At 39.6% G+C, this 5,366-nt stretch overlaps 1 long non-coding RNA gene across 1 annotated transcript; it reads right to left on the minus strand.

Moving 5' to 3' along the window:
• Positions 1 to 30: 30 nt before the first annotated feature.
• Positions 31 to 930, minus strand: LOC139025247 (uncharacterized). Its single transcript, XR_011476731.1, has 3 exons — positions 891 to 930; positions 416 to 532; positions 31 to 90 (listed from the first exon to the last, which is right to left on the minus strand). It is a non-coding gene; the product is annotated as an uncharacterized lncRNA (long non-coding RNA).
• Between the last annotated feature and the right edge of the window lie 4,436 nt (positions 931 to 5,366).

The following is a 5,366-nucleotide window of genomic DNA, read 5'->3' on the forward strand; positions in this document are numbered from 1 at the left end:
AAGAGATAACGGAGTTATAGAACGCCATACTATCTCCTCTCCATATAGCTACCTATAGACCCATACTATTTCTCCTCTCCATATAGCTACCTATAGACCCATACTCTGTATCTCTCCTCTTCACATTAGCTACCTATAGATCCCATACTCTGATCTCCCTCTCCATATAGCTACCTATAGACCCATACTATCTCCCTCTCCATACAGCTACCTATAGACCCTAACTCCTGATCTCTCCTCTCCATCATAGCTACCTATAGACCCATACTCTGATATCTCCTCCTTCCATATAGCTACCTATAGACGCCATACTATCTCCCTCTCCATATAGCTACCTATAGACCCATACTCTGATCTCTTCTCTCCATATAGCTACCTATAGACCCTACTCTGACTTCTCCTCTCAATAAGCTACCTATAGACCCATACTCTGTTCTCCTCTCCCATATAGCTACCTATAGACCCATACTATCTCCTCTCCATATAGCTACCTATAGACCCATACTCTGATCTCTCCTCTCCATATAGCTACCTATAGACCCTACTCTGATCTCTTCCTCTCCACTATAGCTACCTATAGACCCATACTCTGATCTCTCCTCTCATCCATATAGCTACCTATAGACCCCTACTATCTCTCCTCTCCACATAGCTACCTATAGACCCATACTCTGATCTCTCCTCACCTATAGCTACCTATAAGACCCATACTCTGTTCTCCTCCTAATCATAGCTACTATAGACCCATACTATGATCTTCCTCTTCCATAAGCTACTATAGACCCATACTATCTCCCTCTCCATATAGCTACCTATAGACCCATACTCTGTCTCTCCTCCCCATATAGCTACCATAGACCCATACTCATCTCCCTCTCCATAATAGCTACCTATAGACCCATACTCTGATCTCTCCTCTCCATATAGCTATACCTATAGACCCCATACTCTCTCTCTCTCCATATAGCTACTATAGACCCATACTTTGATCTCTCCTCTCCAATAAGCTACCTATAGGACCCATACTGATCTCCTCTCCATATAGCTACCTATAGACCCATACTCTGATCTCTCCTCTCCATATAGCTACCTATAGACCCATACTCTGATCTCCTCTCCATATAGCTACCTATAGACCCATACTAATCTCTCTCTCATATAGCTACCTATAGACCCATACTCTGATCTCTCCTCTCCTATAGCTACCTATAGCCCATACTATCTCTCCTCCATATAGCTACCTTATAGACCCATACTCATCTCCTCTCATATAGCTACCTATGACCCATACTCTGATCTCTCCTCTCCTATAGCTACCTATAGACCCATACTATCTCTCCTCTCCATATAGCTACCTATAGACCGCATACTATCTCCTCTCCATATAGCTACCTATAGACCATATCTGATCTCTCCTCTCCCTATAGCTACCTATAGACCCATACTCTGATCTCTCCTCTCCATATAGTTACCTATAGACCCATACTATCTCCTCTCCACATAGCTACCTATAGACCCATACTCTGATCTCTCCTCTCCATGTAGCTGCAGAGTGAGCTGGACCAACCAGGAGTACCAGGACAAGTTCAGACGGTTGCCTCTAGAGATCCAGGAGTTTGTCCATTACAGCAGCAAGGCCAAGTTTAGCGACGACAGTCCCCATGGCAACCTGTCTGTCTCTTCGACGACCGAGAGGCTCAACCACAAGTCACAGTCGGAGGACGATACAGAAGACTCGTCGGAAAGAGTGTTTGACACGCCCCTTTAGGACAAATCTGAAATGCCACCCTATTCCCTACTGTCTATAGTGCACTACTTTTGGCCAGAGTCTCATATAAGTGTAGTGCATTATAGGCTGCCATTTCAGACACATCCAGAGTCTTTGAGACACCCCTTTAGAGACTAAACCCCTCCCCTTCCTCTGAACTGGACAGTTCTGGTTGGTCGTTCTGGCTCGAGGTGGAAATTGCCACTCTAAGCACAGATCTAGGAACAGATTACCCTGCGCTCAAGCCTAACTTTAACCAGTAGGGGTTCAAACAATGTCTGACCCTGGACCAGTAGTAGGGAGTACCTACTCTGTAGTTCTATTCAGATATGTAAATAMTTGTTTTGTATTTGTGTGTTTTGTTGTTTTCCCCTGGAGCGGTGTGGATCTTTTGGTACAGGATATGGGTATTTTTGACTAGGCACTAACTATGCGCAGAAACAAAGTTACTTACTTGAACTATTGCACAGACAGAATACTTTCTTTTTTATGTTTTTAATATGTTCCTACTTTTTAAACAAGAAAAATTATTAGGTGTTAGATTAGGTTCCCACAATGTTGACCAAGTGCAGGTCGGTCAGTGGTGCCAATGTTTTGATTTCACTGTGCACTTAGATGGTAATTAATAGTATCATTATGACATTGGCACTGCAATGTGAAGTGTTTGCACTTCACATTGTCCCAAGTAAAGTAAAGTCATGGTAAATTGAACTTCTTGTCCAAACACYGTGGACACAATCTTTATTTAAAATGAAGAATCCCTCCTCATGTATATTTTGCACTGAAGGCTTTCTACAGAACTAACTCTTCTATTCTCTTCTAACCCCCAAGCACTGAAGGATTTCTGGTTGGATTTCTGGTTTTATTTTGTCCTTTCCAAAGTAGGCCTACTCTACTGTTTTTATCCTGTTTTGACCTGGCCAAGACGTACTTATTTTCTAGATTTATTCTTTCATTTTTAAAAATATTTTTGACACATTAGGTTCTATATTGTTAAATTGTTTATGTTTAATCCTGCCAGGGAGGGGGTGAGGGATGTAAGCAGGGTGATGAGGATAAAGGGATGGAAGAAAGAGTAAATCATGTATCTTTATGTTCTTTACCAATTGAACATGTTAGCAGAAAATACATAACATAAATGTAAAATGAACTCAAACTGAAACTGCAAAATGTTACTATGGATGAGATGACATTGTTTGTACAGTACAAGTGATAAACTACAGGTGTTGATATGAGATGAAAAGCAACATGACTATATCACTGCCCCTTACCAATGACTGAAATTGTTAACAAACACACACACACACACACACACACACACACACACACACACACACACACACACACACACACACACACACACACACACACACACACACACACACACACACACACACACACACACACACACACACACACACACACAAAACAACACAACACAACACACACACACACACACACACACACACACACACACACACACTTGACCCATTAACAGAAGACACTAAAATGATGTCCCAGTCCTTTCACCTGTTGGAGCGGTTACTACATTACATTTAGACCCTAGACACAGTTTTGTGATCACACTTCTACATGTCCCAACTGTTTATTCAATGGTTTTACTCCTTCTTTGGCAAGTAATTATTGCCTAAGACAGCCACCACAGATAAAGTTTGCAACATGGGAGTGGTAGATTTTAATTTCTAAATCAAACTATTGAAGGTAATTTCATGTCTGTGTAAAATATTGAGATYACCACCCTTTACGGGATCTTGAACACTATTGGTCCATACCTCTTTTGATATGTGACGTCATACTTAACTAAACTGTCAATCAAAGMCCCATATGATGTTTTTTAGTTTCCAATCTGTACAGTACTATACATACACCACATGTATCATGTCTGATATTGGAAAACTTATTTCAATTGATTAAAGGTCCAATGCAGCCGTTTTTATCTCAATATCAAATCAATTCTGGGTAAAAATGAAATAGCTTACTGTAATTGTTTTAAATAAAAATTGTCAAAAAGAAACAAAAATGTATTATTAGCAAAAGTAATTTCTCAAGCAAGAATTTTGCTGGGACCTTCTGGGAGTGGTCTGAGTGGGGAGGGRGAAACTAAAAACTAGCTGTTATTGGCAGAGAGTTTTGGAACGCTTTCTTATTGATCTATTAAATAATTTAACACCTGGTGATGTCACCAGGCAGACCAAAACTCCATCCCACTAAAACCGACTGAAAAAAAAAAAAAATCGAACGGCTCTTTAGTGCTGAGCGATTAAMCAACATTTTATTTTTGGTTATTAAACAACTGATTGACCAACGTGGGTTCAATTACCTGAATTGTATTTAGTAAAAAAAAAAGTGAACCCAACGTGCCGATACTCTTGAGAGAAATCTGAGAAATCAAGTCAAAGAGCTATGTGGGACGCTGGGCTGGAGGGAGTTGTAGTTTTCATTAAGCAAATATTCGACCTAGTTCAGCGCAGAAATGTGGTAATTAACTACAATAACCACAACTCATTGCGCCAGTTTTTCCCGGCTCGAGACGGATCAGAGGAAGAGGTGAAGCGAGAGGTTTCACTCTCACCAAAATCTGTCCAAGATAAACCCAATWCGTTTCGATGGGTTTATTTTGGATTTGTATAAATAAAGGTTAATCTTTTCTTTTTTTAAGCTTGTTGCCTGCCTTCMCGCCTTTGGGACAACGACTCCCATTGTTTGGGCATAGACATGAGCATCTCGTCATTGTATACAGATCTTYTACGCCTGCTATGTATACACACAGAACGCATAAGACCGCATGAGAGAGGAATGTGCATAACATAACAACGAGAGGGTCAGGGACAGTTCGTGAAAGTATAGTTTATCTACTTTTAAGAACTAATAAAATGATTTTGTCAGACAGCTCTGTACTTAGGCAGGCTAGCTAAATAGGATGACTAAAGACAATACAGTATGGGGAGCACATAACGTTAGATGGCCTGGCTGGCTGACTACTACTGCCTGAACTGAGATGATTACTTTAAGGAATGAAAAATAATAAAGTAATTAAATAAAAACKAAGTAATATACACAACTGAATATTTTATTATGTCATAGTAATTTCCTATTATTCTGATGTTCGACGTGGACCTGACAGAGAATGGAATATGTTCAATGTTTTGGCAATTGAATGTTCACTATTTTTGGTTTTAGAATTTCCATTAAAAAGCTCTAAAGTCATTATTTCATAATATATTTCATGTTTWAAAAAAWWATCGAAACCGAAATCAAAAACCGTGATTATTTTTTTTATGATCGAARCCGAACCAACCTTAAAAAGCACTAATCACTCAGCACTACAGCTGTTACACTAAAAGGGCATTATCATAATTTTCACAATTTCACAGTATTATTCCAACCTCATAGTGTAGAAATATAAATAAAAGACAGAAAGATGTCGTTTTTGACTGCACTGGGCCTTGAATCATTTTAAAGTGAAGAATCACATTATAAAGTGTCAACAAGTACAACTTGGTTTCTATAAAGACGATTGTTGTTGATGTGGGAGTCCTGTGCCTTTTGAATTGGTTTGCCTTGTTTTGATGTTGAA

This window comes from Salvelinus sp. IW2-2015, unplaced genomic scaffold (assembly GCF_002910315.2).
Source record: "Salvelinus sp. IW2-2015 unplaced genomic scaffold, ASM291031v2 Un_scaffold2421, whole genome shotgun sequence".
Lineage (NCBI taxonomy): Eukaryota > Metazoa > Chordata > Actinopteri > Salmoniformes > Salmonidae > Salvelinus > Salvelinus sp. IW2-2015.